Raw genomic sequence first — 18468 nt, forward strand, 5'->3', positions numbered from 1 at the left:
TATAGTCCATCTGGTCAGGGTAACGTTATGTATTTATAGTCCATCTGGTCAGGGTAACGTTATGTATTTATAGTCCATCTGGTCAGGGTAACGTTATGTATTTATAGTCCATCTGGTCAGGGTATCTGGTCAGGGTAACGTTATGTATTTATAGTCCATCTGGTCAGGGTAACGTATTTATAGTCCATCTGGTCAGGGTAACGTTATGTATTTATAGTCCATCTGGTCAGGGTAACGTTATGTATTTATAGTCCATCTGGTCAGGGTAACGTTATGTATTTATAGTCCATCTGGTCAGGGTAACGTTATGTATTTATAGTCCATCTGGTCAGGGTAAACTAATTGGTAACGTTATGTATTTATAGTCCATCTGGTCAGGGTAACGTTATGTATTTATAGTCCATCTGGTCAGGGTAATCTGGTCAGGGTTATGTATTTATAGTCCATCTGGTCAGGGTAACGTTATGTATTTATAGTCCATCTGGTCAGGGTAACGTTATGTATTTATAGTCCATCTGGTCAGGGTAACGTTATGTATTTATACTGCATCTGGTCAGGGTAAACTAATTGGTAAGGTTATGTATTTATAGTCCATCTGGTCAGGGTAACGTTATGTATTTATAGTCCATCTGGTCAGGGTAACGTTATGTATTTATAGTCCATCTGGTCAGGGTAACGTTATGTATTTATAGTCCATCTGGTCAGGGTAACGTTATGTATTTATAGTCCATCTGGTCAGGGTAACGTTATGTATTTATAGTCCATCTGGTCAGGGTAACGTTATGTATTTATAGTCCATCTGGTCAGGGTAATAGTCCATCTGTTATGTATTTATAGTCCATCTGGTCAGGGTAAACTAATTATGTATTTATAGTCCATCTGGTAGGGTAACGTTATGTATTTATAGTCCATCTGGTCAGGGTAACGTTATGTATTTATAGTCCATCTGGTCAGGGTAAACTAATTGGTAACGTTATGTATTTATAGTCCATCTGGTCAGGGTAACGTTATGTATTTATAGTCCATCTGGTCAGGGTAACGTTATGTATTTATAGTCCATCTGGTCAGGGTAAATAGTAATCTGGTCAGTAACGTTATGTATTTATAGTCCATCTGGTCAGGGTAACGTTATGTATTTATAGTCCATCTGGTCAGGGTAACGTTATGTATTTATAGTCCATCTGGTCAGGGTAACGTTATGTATTTATAGTCCATCTGGTCAGGGTAACGTTATGTATTTATAGTCCATCTGGTCAGGGTAACGTTATGTATTTATAGTCCATCTGGTCAGGGTAACGTTATGTATTTATAGTCCATCTGGTCAGGGTAACGTTATGTATTTATAGTCCATCTGGTCAGGGTAATGTTATGTATTTATAGTCCATCTGGTCAGGGTAACGTTATGTATTTATAGTCCATCTGGTCAGGGTAACGTTATGTATTTATAGTCCATCTGGTCAGGGTAAACTAATTCTGTTTATGTATTTATAGTCCATCTGGTCAGGGTAACTAATTATGTATTTATAGTCCATCTGGTCAGGGTAATGTTATGTATTTATAGTCCATCTGGTCAGGGTAACGTTATGTATTTATAGTCCATCTGGTCAGGGTAACGTTATGTATTTATAGTCCATCTGGTCAGGGTAACGTTATGTATTTATAGTCCATCTGGTCAGGGTAACGTTACTTATAGTCCATCTGGTAACGTTATGTATTTATAGTCCATCTGGTCAGGGTAACGTTATGTATTTATAGTCCATCTGGTCAGGGTAACGTTATGTATTTATAGTCCATCTGGTCAGGGTAACGTTATGTATTTATAGTCCATCTGGTCAGGTCAGGGTAACGTTATGTTATAGTCCATCTTATAGTCCATCTGGTCAGGGTAATGTTATGTATTTATAGTCCATCTGGTCAGGGTAACGTTATGTATTTATAGTCCATCTGGTCAGGGTAACGTTATGTATTTATAGTCCATCTGGTCAGGGTAACAGGGTAACGTTATGTATTTATAGTCCATCTGGTCAGGGTAACGTTATGTATTTATAGTCCATCTGGTCAGGGTAACGTTATGTATTTATAGTCCATCTGGTCAGGGTAACGTTATGTATTTATAGTCCATCTGGTCAGGGTAACGTTGGTCATGTATTTATAGTCCATCTGGTCAGGGTAACGTTATGTATTTATAGTCCATCTGGTCAGGGTAACTAGTCCATTATGTATTTATAGTCCATCTGGTCAGGGTAATAGTCCATCTGGTTATGTATTTATAGTCCATCTGGTCAGGGTATGTATTTATAGTCCATCTGGTCAGGGTAAACTGTTATATCTGGTCAGGTATATGTATTTATAGTCCATCTGGTCAGGGTATAGTCCATTAATTTATAGTCTGGTCTGGTCAGGTAACGTTATGTATTTATAGTCCATTTATAGTCTCTGTAGGGTAAGTTAACGTTATGTATTTATAGTCCATCTGGTCAGGGTAACGTTATGTATTTATAGTCCATCTGGTCAGGTAATGTTATGTATTTATAGTCCATCTGGTCAGGGTAATGTTATGTATTTATAGTCCATCTGGTCATCTGGGTAACGTTCCATCTGGTCAGGGTAACGTTATGTATTTATAGTCCATCTGGTCAGGGTAACGTTATGTATTTATAGTCCATCTGGTCAGGGTAAACTAATTATGTATTTATAGTCCATCTGGTCAGGGTAACGTTATGTATTTATAGTCCATCTGGTCAGGTTATGTATTTATAGTCCATCTGGTAACGTTATGTATTTATAGTCCATCTGGTCAGGGTAATCTGGTTATGTATTTATAGTCCATCTGGTCAGGGTAATTTATGTATTTATAGTCCATCTGGTCAGGGTAACGTTATGTATTTATAGTCCATCTGGTCAGGGTAATGTTATGTATTTATAGTCCATCTGGTCAGGGTAACGTTATGTATTTATAGTCCATCTGGTCAGGTAATGTTATGTATTTATAGTCCATCTGGTCAGGGTAACGTTATGTATTTATAGTCCATCTGGTCAGGGTAACGTTATGTATTTATAGTCCATCTGGTCAGGGTAACGTTATGTATTTATAGTCCATCTGGTCAGGGTAACGTTATGTATTTATAGTCCATCTGGTCAGGGTAACGTTATGTATTTATAGTCCATCTGGTCAGGGTAACGTTATGTATTTATAGTCCATCTGGTCAGGGTAACGTTATGTATTTATAGTCCATCTGGTCAGGGTAAATAGTCCATCTGGTCAGGTAACTTATGTATTTATAGTCCATCTGGTCAGGGTAAACTAATTGGTAACGTTATGTATTTATAGTCCATCTGGTCAGGGTAAACTGGTCAATTGGTAACGTTAATTTATAGTCCATCTGGTCAGGGTAACGTTATGTATTTATAGTCCATCTGGTCAGGGTAACGTTATGTATTTATAGTCCATCTGGTCAGGGTAAATAGTCCATCTGGTAACGTTATGTATTTATAGTCCATCTGGTCAGGGTAACGTTAACGTTATGTATTTATAGTCCATCTGGTCAGGGTAACGTTATGTATTTATAGTCCATCTGGTCAGGGTAACGTTATGTATTTATAGTCCATCTGGTCAGGGTAATAGTCCATCTGGTCAGTAACGTTATGTATTTATAGTCCATCTGGTCAGGGTAACGTTATGTATTTATAGTCCATCTGGTCAGGGTAACGTTATGTATTTATAGTCCATCTGGTCAGGGTAACGTTATGTATTTATAGTCCATCTGGTCAACGTTATGTATTTATAGTCCATCTGGTCAGGGTAACGTTATGTATTTATAGTCCATCTGGTCAGGGTAATGTTATGTATTTATAGTCCATCTGGTCAGGGTAACGTTATGTATTTATAGTCCATCTGGTCAGGGTAATGTTATGTATTTATAGTCCATCTGGTCAGGGTAACGTTATGTATTTATAGTCCATCTAGTCAGGGTAACGTTATGTATTTATAGTCCATCTGGTCAGGGTAAACTAATTGGTAATGTTATGTATTTATAGTCCATCTGGTCAGGGTAACCTAATTGGTAATGTTATGTATTTATAGTCCATCTGGTCAGGGTAACGTTATGTATTTATAGTCCATCTGGTCAGGGTAACGTTATGTATTTATAGTCCATCTGGTCAGGGTAACGTTATGTATTTATAGTCCATCTGGTCAGGGTAACGTTATGTATTTATAGTCCATCTGGTCAGGGTAATGTTATGTATTTATAGTCCATCTGGTCAGGGTAACGTTATGTATTTATAGTCCATCTGGTCAGGGTAAACTAATTGTTATGTATTTATAGTCCATCTGGTCAGGGTAATTTATAGTCCATCTGGTAACGTTATGTATTTATAGTCCATCTGGTCAGGGTAATTATAGTCCATCTGTTATGTATTTATAGTCCATCTGGTCAGGGTAACGTTATGTATTTATAGTCCATCTGGTCAGGGTAAACTTATGTATTTATTTATAGTCCATCTGGTCAGGGTAACGTTATGTATTTATAGTCCATCTGGTCAGGGTAAATGTATTTATAGTCCATCTGGTCAGGGTAACGTTATGTATTTATAGTCCATCTGGTCAGGGTAACGTTATGTATTTATAGTCCATCTGGTCAGGGTAACGTTATGTATTTATAGTCCATCTGGTCAGGGTAATGTATTTATAGTCCATCTGGTCAGGGTATTATGTATTTATAGTCCATCTGGTCAGGGTAACGTTATGTATTTATAGTCCATCTGGTCAGGGTAACCATCTGTTATGTATTTATAGTCCATCTGGTCAGGGTAACGTTATGTATTTATAGTCCATCTGGTCAGGGTAAACTATTTATAGTCCATCTGGTAACGTTATGTATTTATAGTCCATCTGGTCAGGGTAAACTAATTGTAACGTTATGTATTTATAGTCCATCTGGTCAGGGTAACGTTATGTATTTATAGTCCATCTGGTCAGGGTAGGTAACGTATGTCCATCTGGTCATTTATAGTCCATCTGGTCAGGGTAACTGGTCACTTATGTATTTATAGTCCATCTGGTCAGGGTAATGTTATGTATTTATAGTCCATCTCTGGTCAGGGTAACGTTATGTAATCTGGTCAGGGTAATGTTATGTATTTATAGTCCATCTGGTCAGGGTAAACTAATCTGGTCAGGGTAACGTTATGTAATCTGTTATGTATTTATAGTTTATAGTCCATCTGGTCAGGGTAACGTTATGGTGTATTTATAGTCCATCTGGTCAGGGTAACGTTATCTGGTCAGGGTAACCATGTATTTATAGTCCATCTGCATAATAAATGTATTTATAGTCCATCTGGTCAGTTATGTATTTATAGTCCATCTGGTCAGGGTAAACTAATTGTTATGTATTTATAGTCCATCTGGTCAGGGTAACGTTATGTATTTATAGTCCATCTGGTCAGGGTAATAGTCCATCTGGTCATTATGTATTTATAGTCCATCTGGTCAGGGTAACGTTATGTATTTATAGTCCATCTGGTCAGGGTAACGTTATGTATTTATAGTCCATCTGGTAAACGTTATGTATTTATAGTCCATCTGGTCAGGGTATTATGTATTTATAGTCCATCTGGTCAGGGTAACGTTATGTATTTATAGTCCATCTGGTCAGGGTAACGTTATGTATTTATAGTCCATCTGGTCAGGGTAACGTTATGTATTTATAGTCCATCTGGTCAGGGTAACGTGTATTTTTATAGTCCATCTGGTCATTTATATTTATAGTCCATCTGGTCAGGGTAACGTTATGTATTTATAGTCCATCTGGTCAGGGTAACGTTATGTATTTATAGTCCATCTGGTCAGGGTAAACGTTATGTATTTATAGTCCATCTGGTCAGGGTAAACTAATTGGTAACGTTATGTATTTATAGTCCATCTGGTCAGGGTAAATGTAATTGGTAACGTTATGTATTTATAGTCCATCTGGTCAGGGTAACGTTATGTATTTATAGTCCATCTGGTCAGGGTAACGTTATGTATTTATAGTCCATCTGGTCAGGGTAACGTTAATTTATAGTCCATCTGGTCAGGTAACGTTATGTATTTATAGTCCATCTGGTCAGGGTAACGTTATGTATTTATAGTCCATCTGGTCAGGGTAACGTTATGTATTTATAGTCCATCTGGTCAGGGTAACGTTATGTATTTATAGTCCATCTGGTCAGGGTAACGTTATGTATTTATAGTCCATCTGGTCAGGGTAACGTTATGTATTTATAGTCCATCTGGTCAGGGTAACGTTATGTATTTATAGTCCATCTGGTCAGGGTAACGTTATGTATTTATAGTCCATCTGGTAACGTTATGTATTTATAGTCCATCTGGTCAGGGTAACGTTATGTATTTATAGTCCATCTGGTCAGGGTAACGTTATGTATTTATAGTCCATCTGGTCAGGGTAACGTATTATATTTATAGTCCATCTGGTCAGGGTAACGTTATGTATTTATAGTCCATCTGGTCAGGGTAACGTTATGTATTTATAGTCCATCTGGTCAGGGTAAACTTATGTATTTATAGTCCATCTGGTCAGGGTAACGTTATGTATTTATAGTCCATCTGGTCAGGGTAAACCATTATATGTATTTATAGTCCATCTGGTCAGGGTAACGTTTATGTATTTATAGTCCATCTGGTCAGGGTAACGTTATGTATTTATAGTCCATCTGGTCAGGGTAACGTTATGTATTTATAGTCCATCTGGTCAGGGTAACGTTATGTATTTATAGTCCATCTGGTCAGGGTAACGTTATGTATTTATAGTCCATCTGGTCAGGGTAACGTTATGTATTTATAGTCCATCTGGTCAGGGTAAACTAATTGGTAACGTTATGTATTTATAGTCCATCTGGTCAGGGTAACGTTATGTATTTATAGTCCATCTGGTGGTAGGGTAACGTTATGTATTTATAGTCCATCTGGTCAGGGTAACGTTATGTATTTATAGTCCATCTGGTCAGGGTAACGTTATGTATTTATAGTACATCTGGTCAGGGTAAACTAATTGGTAATGTTATGTATTTATAGTCCATCTGGTCAGGGTAACATTATGTATTTATAGTCCATCTGGTCAGGGTAAACTAATTGGTAATGTTATGTATTTATAGTCCGTCTGGTCAGGTTAACATTATGTATTTATAGTCCATCTGGTCAGGGTAATGTTATGTATTTATAGTCCATCTGGTCAGGGTAACGTCAGGGTAACATTATGTATTTATAGTCCATCTGGTCATGGTAACATTATGTATTTATAGTCCATCTGGTCAGGGTAACGTTATGTATTTATAGTCCATCTGGTCAGGGTAACGTTATGTATTTATAGTCCATCTGGTCAGGGTAACGTTATGTATTTATAGTCCATCTGGTCAGGGTAAACTAATTGGTAATGTTATGTATTTATAGTCCATCTGGTCAGGGTAACGTTATGTATTTATAGTCCATCTGGTCAGGGTAACGTTATGTATTTATAGTCCATCTGGTCAGGGTAACGTTATGTATTTATAGTCCATCTGGTCAGGGTAACGTTATGTATTTATAGTCCATCTGGTCAGGGTAATCTGGTTATGTATTTATAGTCCATCTGGTCAGGGTAATAGTCCATCTGGTCAGTTATGTATTTTATAGTCCATCTGGTCAGGGTAACGTTATGTATTTATAGTCCATCTGGTCAGGGTATGTATTTATAGTCCATCTGGTTTATGTATTTATAGTCCATCTGGTCAGGGTAAACTAATTGGTAACGTTATGTATTTATAGTCCATCTGGTCAGGGTAACGTTATGTATTTATAGTCCATCTGCTCAGGGTAATGTTATGTGTTTATAGTCCATCTGGTCAGGGTAAACTAATTGGTAACGTTATGTATTTATAGTTCATCTGGTCAGGGTAACATTATGTATTTATAGTCCATCTGGTCAGGGTAATGTTATGTATTTATAGTCCATCTGGTCAGGGTAACGTTATGTATTTATAGTCCATCTGGTCAGGGTAATGTTATGTATTTATAGTCCATCTGGTCAGGGTAACGTTATGTATTTATAGTCCATCTGGTCAGGGTAACGTTATGTATTTATAGTCCATCTGGTCAGGGTAAACTATGTATTTATAGTCCATCTGGTCAGGGTAACGTTATGTATTTATAGTCCATCTGGTCAGGGTAACGTTATGTATTTATAGTCCATCTGGTCAGGGTAACGTTATGTATTTATAGTCCATCTGGTCAGGGTAACGTTATGTATTTATAGTCCATCTGGTCAGGGTAACGTTATGTATTTATAGTCCATCTGGTCAGGGTAACGTTATGTATTTATAGTCCATCTGGTCAGGGTAACGTTATGTATTTATAGTCCATCTGGTCAGGGTAAATTAATCTGGTCAGGTAACGTTATGTATTTATAGTCCATCTGGTCAGGGTAATTTATAGTCCATCTGGTCAGGGTAACGTTATGTATTTATAGTCCATCTGGTCAGGGTAACGTTATGTATTTATAGTCCATCTGGTCAGGGTATGTATTTATAGTCCATCTGGTCAGGGTAACGTTATGTATTTATAGTCCATCTGGTCAGGGTAACGTTATGTATTTATAGTCCATCTGGTCAGGGTAACGTTATGTATTTATAGTCCATCTGGTCAGGGTAACGTTATGTATTTATAGTCCATCTGGTCAGGGTAAACTAATCAGGTAACGTTATGTATTTATAGTCCATCTGGTCAGGGGGTAACGTTATGTATTTATAGTCCATCTGGTCAGGGTAACGTTATGTATTTATAGTCCATCTGGTCAGGGTAACGTTATGTATTTATAGTCCATCTGGTCAGGGTAACGTTATGTATTTATAGTCCATCTGGTCAGGGTAAATGTATTTATAGTCCATCTGGTCAGGGTAACGTTATGTATTTATAGTCCATCTGGTCAGGGTAACGTTATGTATTTATAGTCCATCTGGTCAGGGTAACGTTATGTATTTATAGTCCATCTGGTCAGGGTAATGTTATGTATTTATAGTCCATCTGGTCAGGGTAACGTTATGTATTTATAGTCCATCTGGTCAGGGTAATGTTATGTATTTATAGTCCATCTGGTCAGGGTAATGTTATGTATTTATAGTCCATTGGTATAGTCCCATCTGGTCAGGGTAACGTTATGTATTTATAGTCCATCTGGTCAGGGTAACGTTATGTATTTATAGTCCATCTGGTCAGGGTAATGTTATGTATTTATAGTCCATCTGGTCAGGGTAACGTTATGTATTTATAGTCCATCTGGTCAGGGTAACGTTATGTATTTATAGTCCATCTGGTCAGGGTAACGTTATGTATTTATAGTCCATCTGGTCAGGGTAATGTTATGTATTTATAGTCCATCTGGTCAGGGTAACGTTATGTATTTATAGTCCATCTGGTCAGGGTAACGTTATGTATTTATAGTCCATCTGGTCAGGGTAACCATCTGTTATGTATTTATAGTCCATCTGGTCAGGGTAACGTTATGTATTTATAGTCCATCTGGTCAGGGTAATGTCCATCTGGTCAGGGTAATGTTATGTATTTATAGTCCATCTGGTCAGGGTAACGTGTCAGCTCAGGGGTTTGAACTTGCAACCTTCCAGTTACTAGTCCAACACTCTAATCACTAGGCTACCCTGCAGTCTGTTTGTTTTTCTATGTTGGTTTTTGAGTTTGCCTTGTATGGTTCTCAATCAGAGGCAGGTGTCGTTAGTTGTCTCTGATTGAGAGAGTCATACTTGTGGTAGCCTTTTTCCACTCTGCGACCATCACGGTGCCACCAGTCTGACCACTCTGGGACTAAAAAATCTGAACACTTACCATGCTGCACCACCAGTCTGACCACTCTGGGACCTGCCATCCACCAGTCTGACCGCTCTGGGACCTGCCACCAGTCTGACCGCTCTGGGACAGACCTGGACCAGTCTGACCACCTCCACCAGTCTGACCAGTCTGACCACTCTGGGACCTATGGTGCCACCAGTCTGACCACTCTGGGACAGTCTGGGCCACCAGTCTGACCACTCTGGGACCTGCGGTGTCACCAGTCTGACCACTCTGGGACCACGGTGCCACCAGTCTGACCACTCTGGGACCTGCCACCAGGACAGGGACCTGCCCACCAGTCTGACCGGGACTCTGGGACAGACGGTGCCACCAGTCTGACCGCTCTGGGACCTGCCACCAGTCTGACCACTCTGGACCTGACCACAGTCTGCCACCAGTCTGACCGCTCTGGGACCACCAGTCTGACGGGACCTGCCACCAGTCTGACCACTCTGGGACCTACGGTGCCACCAGTCTGACCACTCTGGGACCTACGGTGCCACCAGTCTGACCACTCTGGGACCACGGTGCCACCAGTCACTCTGGGACCTGCCACCAGTCTGACCGCTCTGGGACCTATGGTGCCACCAGTCTGACCTCTCTGGGACCTACGGTGCCACCAGTCTGACCACTCTGGGACCTACGGTGCCACCAGTCTGACCACTCTGGGACCTGCCACCAGTCTGACCACTCTGGGACCTGCCACCAGTCTGACCACTCTGGGACCTGCCACCAGTCTGACCACTCTGGGACCTACGGTGCCACCAGTCTGACCACTCTGGGACCTGCCACCAGTCTGACCACTCTGGGACCTACCGTGCAACCAGTCTGACCGCTCTGGGACCTGCCACCAGTCTGACCACTCTGGGACCGATGGTGCCACCAGTCTGACCGCTCTGGGACCTGCCACCAGTCTGACCGCTCTGGGACCTGCCACCAGTCTGACCGCTCTGGGACCTGCCACCAGTCTGACCGCTCTGGGACCTGCCACCAGTCTGACCACTCTGGAACAGACGGTGCCACCAGTCTGACCGCTCTGGGACCTACGGTGCCACCAGTCTGACCACTCTGGGACCTGTGGTGCCACCAGTCTGACCACTCTGGGACCTGCCACCAGTCTGACCACTCTGGGACCTATGGTGCCACCAGTCTGACCGCTCTGGGAACTGCCACCAGTCTGACCAATCTGGGACCTGCCACCAGTCTGACCGCTCTGGGACCTACGGTGCCACCAGTCTGACCACTCCGGGACCTACGGTGCCACCAGTCTGACCGCTCTGGGACATATGGTGCCACCAGTCTGACCGCTCTAGGACCTATGGTGCCACCAGTCTGACCACTCTGGGACCTACCACCAGTCTGACCACTCTGGGACCTGCCACCAGTCTGACCACTCTGGGACCTATGGTGCCACCAGTCTGACCACTCTGGGACCTACGGTACCACTATTCTGACCGCTCTGGGACCTACGGTGCCACCAGTCTGCTCGCAGTTGCCAGTTATCATGCGCCTGGCTCTCGAGACCAGGTGCACAGCCAAACAGTCTGATTTTTGAAGATTTTCTCAAAACCTCCAAAAATGACCAGGGGCGCCCCAAATTGACTTAGCCCGGGTGTGGGGTGCCCCCTACCCAGTATTGGACCCACTGCACCCCCCTAATTGCATTGAAAAGCATTTTTTAATTCCACGCCTGCTTACCCGTTTAATCACCAGGCCAAACATGCGATTTCTGAGAAGTTGGGACTCTTTCTGAAGATTTTTCAAAAACCTCCTGGCCCCCATTGACTTGGCCCGGTAGTGGGGTGCTCCCTAGCCAATATTGGACCCACCAGCAACAATGAAATGTAACAATGAAACCTAGAACGGCAGAGACAAGATACTTCCTATCATCTCTGCAATAAGGAATTGAGACCAAACGGTCCAGAGAAGTTTCAAGTGTTTAATACCAAGGATACAGTCAGTGCATACATTTAGAAAGCTCACAACACATCATATACTCTTCCCTCCTTTTGGTCACCACCCTCTTGTAGGTGTCACCTCACCAGCATTTTATGACCCCAATGAGTTTCCCTCCATTCCCCTGTAGAATGTCCATGGTCCTCTCTTTGTTTAGCTAGATGTCAGAATCACAACCCGTCATTCCTCCGTCCTGGGCTTGACCCTGCTCTCTGATCCTAGGCCATTTCCTCGTATATGATTAGGTCATGGTTTTTATACTAGCAAACACACAGTTTCATGACCTAAACTCCATTAATACTCTCGGTAATCATTCACTAAACAGGATACAAACAAACTACAGTTTAACTTGAAACATGTTACATTTTAATAGAGTCTAACAGTTTCAAACAGAAGTGCATTGAACTGGGCCCGGCAGAATGTTCAACTCGTAGTAAACAGCTGATCTTACTGTAGAAACGGGAAGAATATACTACAACATACTGGACAATCTCAATGTTCAGATGACAGCCAGGTTTGACCACCTTCCAATGATGAGATAGATGTTCTTCTTCTCTGGTTTTGTTTTATCACTGCCTGTGTTCGATCTTGTCTATCCATCGATGGAAATAAGTCCCAGACTTTATTGTGTGTTATCCTACATGATTTTATTCATGCATTTATGGCTTTTTCAAGTTTTATATGTGCTTGTTTTTTAAAATGGTCAAATTAATAAACTAAACTAAAAGACTGGAAGTCTATGGGTATCTGCTAGCATGCATTAATGCAATGACCAATCCTTCCAGATAGCAGATAAACATAGACTTACTGTCATTTCGCTAATTCTAGTTAGCATTGGCTCGCGAAACTACCGCTAACTTCCTTCATACTGGACATAGAGACAAAAAAATGGTATCAATCATTGCCAAAATCCCGACGCATCCCTTTAAGGATGATCTTGTGGGATTGTACATTTCACCAATAGAGACAAATCACCTAGACAGCTTCTCAGCTTCTTGTTCCAGCATGACCTGACACACACTGTCCCCAATGCGAGAGGGTTACTGCAGCTGGTCCAATAGAAAGTGCGTAACCGGCCTCAGACCTCACCGCACATCCCCTGATTCCTAGGTGCAATATGTGAAGGTCAAGACATGAGGATTCTAATATCCCAGAAGTCTTTGCATAAATGGGGAAAAATTCGAAACATCAGCGAAACTAGTTAGCAATGGCGCTGGTCCAATGAATTTGTTGATTATTTTCAAAAGCTTGTGCATGTAAATATGACTTTGCCTAACCTAAGTTGGATCTTTAACCTTCCTCCCCCTTCGACTCCCCTTCGACTCCCCCTTCGACTCCCCTCGACTCTCTCTCCAATCACAAAGTGATCACTGGCTGAGCCTCCATATGGTTAACCAGCTGGCTAGTGTCCACCATGCTGGGGTCAACCTCGGTGATGGGCTCCGTGTAGAGGGGGTTGTCAAAGGTACTCCGACCTGCACTGAAGACCAGGGGGTTGGTGAAGGAGGGCAGGGGACGGCCGGTCTTCTTGTAGAGCATTAAGACTGTGAGGCCCATCAGACACATGGTAGCCAATACCACCACCACTGCCAGGCCTGAATACACACGCCTCTGACCTGCCTTCAGAGACACTGCAGGATCACAGGAATAAATATTACAGTATGGCTACTGGACTGATTGGTTAATTGACCGAGTGGTATGGTTCACAACAGAGTGGTTATTGGTTTAATCGAATTGATCGAGTGGTTCATCGACAGAGTGGTTCATCGACAGAGTGGTTCATCGAAGAGTGGTTCATCGACAGAGTGGTTCATCAACAGAGTGGTTAATTGACAGAGTGGTTAATCGACAGAGTGGTTCATCAACAGAGTGGTTCATCGACAGAGTGGTTCATCGACAGAGTGGTTCATCGACAGAGTGGTTAATCGACAGAGTGGTAATAGACTGATCATTCATTGACTGATTGATTGATTAGTTGATTGAAGGATGGATGGATGATGGGTTGGATGATTGATTGGCTCATTCATTCATGACTCACCATGTGTTGGTGGTGTTTCTGGTAGAACTGGAGGTAGAACAGAGAGGATTAATAACAATGTTTTATTAAGACTTCCAACGCTGTCTATTTATTTATTTATTTTTTATTTCACCTTTATTTAACCAGGTAAACTAGTTGAGAACAAGTTCTCATTAACAACTGCGACCTGGCCAAGGTAAAGCAAAGCAGTGCGACACAAACAACACAGAGTTACACATGGAATAAACAAGGGTACAGTCAATAACACAATAGAAAAACAGGAAAGTCTATATACTCTATAAATCTGTATACAGTGTGTGCAAATGGCGTGAGGAGGTAAGGCAACAAAAAAAGCCCATAGTAGTGAAGTAATTACAATTTAGCAAGTTAGCACTGGAGTGATAGATGAGCAGATGATGATGTGCAAGTTGAAATACTGGTGTGCAAAAGAGCAGAAAAGTAAATAAAAACAATATGGGGATGAGGTAGGTAGATTGGGTGGGCTATTTACAGATGGGCTACGTACACCTGCAGCGATTGGTAAACTACTCAGATAGCTGATGTTTAAAGTTAGTGAGGGAAATATAAGTCTCCAGCTTCAGGGATTTTTGCAATTTGTTCCAGTCATTGGCAGCAGAGAACTGGAAGGAAAGGTGGCCAAAGTATGTTGGCTTTGGGGATGGCCAGTGAGATATACCTGCTAGAGTGCATGCTACGGGTGGGTGTTGTTATCGTGACCAGTGAGCTGAGATAAGGCGGAACATTACCTAGCATCAACTTATAGATGACCTGGAGCCAGTGTGTCTGGCGACGAATATGTAGCGAGGCCCAGCTGACTAGAGCATACAGGTCGCAGTGGTGGGTGTTATAAGAGTATTTGGTGACAAAATGGGTGGCACTGTGATAGACTGCATCCAGTTTGCTGAGTAGAGTGTTAGAAGCTATTTTGTAAATGACATCGCCGAAGTCGAGGATCGGTAGGATATTCAGTTTTACGAGGGTATGTTTGGTGCCGTAAGTGAAGGAGGCTTTGTTGCGAAATAGGAAGCCGATTCTAGATTTAATTTTGGATTGGAGATGCTTAATGTGAGTCTGGAAGGAGAGTTTGCAGTCTAACCAGACACCTAGGTATTTGTAGTTGTCCACATATTCTAAGTCAAGAACCATCCAGAGTAGTGATGCTAGTTGGGTGGGCAGGTGTGGGCAGCGATCGGTGGAAGAGCATGCATTTCGTTTTACTAGCATTTAAGAGTAGTTGGAGGCCACGGAAGGAGTGTTGTATGGCATTGAAGGTCGTTTGGAGGTTTGTTAACACAGTGTCCAAAGAAGGGCATCAGATGTATACAGAATGGTGTCGTCTGCGTAGAGGTGGATCAGGGAATCACCAGCAGCAAGAGCGACATCACTGATGTATACAGAGAAAAGAGTTGGCCCAAGAATTTAACCCTGTGGTACCCCCATAGAGACTGCCAGAGGTCCGGACAACAGGCCCTCTGATTTGACACACTGAACGCTGTCTGAGAACTAGTTGGTGAAACAGGCGAGGCAGTCATTTGAGAAACCAAGGCTGTTGAGTCTGCCAATAAGAATACGGTGATTGACAGAGTTGAATATCTTGGCCAGGTCGATGAAGGCGGCTGCACAGTCCTATCTTTTATCAATGGTGGTTATGATATTGCTTAGTACTTTGAGCGTGGCCGAGGTGCACCCGTGACCAGCTTGGAAACTGGATTGCACAGCGAAGAAGGTACGGTGGGATTCGAAATTGTCAGTGATCTGTTTATTGACTTGGCTTTTGAAGACTTTAGAAAGGCAGGGCAGGATGGATATCGGTCTATAACAGTTTGGGTCTAGAGTGTCACCCCCTTTGAAGAGTGGGATGACCGCGGCAGCTTTCCAATCATTAGGGATCTCGGATGATACGAAAGAAAGTTTGAACAGACTGGTAATAGGGGTTGCAACAATGGCGGCGGATAATTTTAGAAAGAAAGGGTCCAGATTGTCTTGCCCAGCTGATTTGTATGGGGTCCAGGTTTTGCAGTTCTCAGAACATGTGCTATCTGGATTTGGAAGGAAGGAGGGCAGGGGACGGCCGGTCTTCTTGTAGAGCATTAAGGCTGTGAGGCCCATCAGACACATGGTAGCCAATACCACCACCACTGCCAGGCCTGAATACACACGCCTCTGACCTGCCTTCAGAGACTCTGCAGGATCACAGGAATAAATATTACAGTATGTCTATGGGTTGACTGATATGACTGATTGGTTAATTGACCGAGTTGTTAATTGACAGAGTGGTTAATCGACAGAGTGGTTAATTGGGCAAGTAGCCGCGGGGGGTGTGGAGCTGTTGACCGGTGTTGGGGTAGCCAGGAGGAAAGCAAGGCCAGCCGGTGAGAAATGGTTATTTAAATTCTCGATTATCGTGATTTATCGATGGTGACAGTGTTACCTAGCCTAGTCTCAGTGCAGTGGGTAGTTGGGAGGAGGTGCTCTTATTCTCCATGGACTTTACAGTGTCCCAAACCTTTTGGAGTTAGAGCTACAGGATGCAAATTTCTGTTTGAAAAGCTAATCTTTGCTTTCCCGACTGACTGCATGTATTGGTTCCCGACTTCCCTGAAAAGTTGCATATCGCAGGGACTATACAATGCGAGTGCAGTTCGCCACAGGATGTTTTTGTGCTGGTCGATGGCAGTCAGGTCTGGAGTGAACCAAGGGCTATATCTGTTCTTAGTTCTAAATTTTTTGAAAGGGGCATGCTTATTTAAGATGGTGAGGAAATTACTCAACCTAGTCTTTCCTACAGATGTATGGTCTGTCTCAATCTCGTCTTTCCTACAGCTGTATGGTCTGTCTCACCCTCGTCTTTCCTACAGATGTATGGTCAGTCTCACCCTCGTCTTTCCTACAGATGTATGGTCAGTCTCACCCTAGTCTTTCCTACAGATGTATGGTCTGTCTCAACCTCGTCTTTCCTACAGATGTATGGTCTGTCTCACCTTTGGGCTTCTTGCAGATGTATGGTTTATCATCCCACATGGTGGCAGTGCTCCAAGTCCCATCAGAGGATCTGCATATATCCATAGATATAGGAAGAGTTCCTGGGACTGTCCCTCTGCCCAGTTAATGTAATGTGTTTTGAACAGCAGTGTTTACCTAGGTGTGTTTTGAACAGGCCAATTCCACTGACCTGCAACAGGGTCTGTTGTTAGTCATGTTTTGAGTTATCTGCAGGACTTACAAAAATCTAGAAGGTTCTGTCTAGAACCTAATCCAGAAGGATTGGTAGTTACCTAGGCTGTTACCAGAGTTCTACCATGGTGACAGTACAGGCCTACCTAGAAGGATTGGTAACCCTTTTATTATAAAAGTGTAGGTGTGTTTTGAACAGGCCTATCTAGAAGAATTGGTAGTTACCTAGGTGTGTTTTGAACAGGCCAATCCAGAAGTATTGGTAGTTACCTAGGTGTGTTTTGAACAGGCCTATCTAGAAGGATTGGTAGTTACCTAGGTGTGTTTTGAACAGGCCTATCTAGAAGGATTGGTAGTTACCTAGGTGTGTTTTGAACAGGCCTACCTAGAAGGATTGGTAGTTACCTAGGTGTGTTTTGTAAAGGCCTACCTAGAAGGATTGGTAGTTACCTAGGTGTGTTTTGTACAGGCCTACCTGGAAGGATTGGTAGTTACCTAGGTGTGTTTTGTACAGGCCTATCTAGAAGGATTGGTAGTTACCTTGGTGTTTTTGTGTTTTGTACAGGCCTATCTAGAAGGATTGGTAGTTACCTAGGTGTGTTTTGAACAGGCCTATCTAGAAGGATTGGTAGTTACCTAGGTGTGTTTTGTACAGGCCTATCTAGAAGGATTTTTTCTTGGTGTGTGTTGTAAAGGCCTATCTACAAGGATATGTAGTTACCTAGGTGTGTTTTGTACAGGCCTATCTAGAAGGATTGGTAGTTACCTAGGTGTGTTTTGTACAGGCCTATCTAGAAGGATATGTAGTTACCTAGGTGTGTTTTGAACAGGACTATCTAGAAGGATTGTTTCTAGGTGTGTTTTGAAAAGGTCAATCTAGAAGGATTGGTAGTTACCTAGGTGTGTTTTGAACAGGACAATCCAGAAGGATTGGTCGTTACCTAGGTGTGTTTTGAACAGGTCTATCTAGAAGGATTGGTAGTTACCTAGGTGTGTTTTGTACAGGCCAATCCAGAAGGAGGAGTAGCTGTCTTTCAGAAACTCCAGGTTGCTCTTTATGAAGCGGAGTTCTTCAGGATCCTCGATGCTCACCAGAGACGCCCCTTCACACACAATATTGGTGTTAACGCCTCTCCATTTACTTTCTTTACGGTTTGTTCTGTCCAAAGAGTTCATGGAAAACTGGATCCCAATTCCAGTTCTCTCCTTTTCTCCCTGAAGCGTTCACCATCTCACTCCAAACCAGGATGTAAAAGCATTAGATAGGTGTATCAGTCTGGGTACTAAAGCATTAGATAGGTGTATCAGTCTGGGTACTAAAGCATTAGATAGGTGTATCAGTCTGGGTACTAAAGCATTAGATGGGTGTATCAGTCTGTGTCCTAAAGCATTAGATAGGTGTATCAGTCTGGGTACT

At 42.1% G+C, this 18468-nt stretch overlaps 1 pseudogene; it reads right to left on the reverse strand.

The window, feature by feature from the left end:
• Positions 1-11808: 11808 nt before the first annotated feature.
• The window catches only part of LOC112240723, a 58028-nt pseudogene continuing 51368 nt past the window's right edge, over positions 11809-18468 (reverse strand).

Source organism: Oncorhynchus tshawytscha, linkage group LG28, assembly GCF_018296145.1.
Source record: "Oncorhynchus tshawytscha isolate Ot180627B linkage group LG28, Otsh_v2.0, whole genome shotgun sequence".
Classification (NCBI taxonomy): Eukaryota; Metazoa; Chordata; class Actinopteri; order Salmoniformes; family Salmonidae; genus Oncorhynchus; species Oncorhynchus tshawytscha.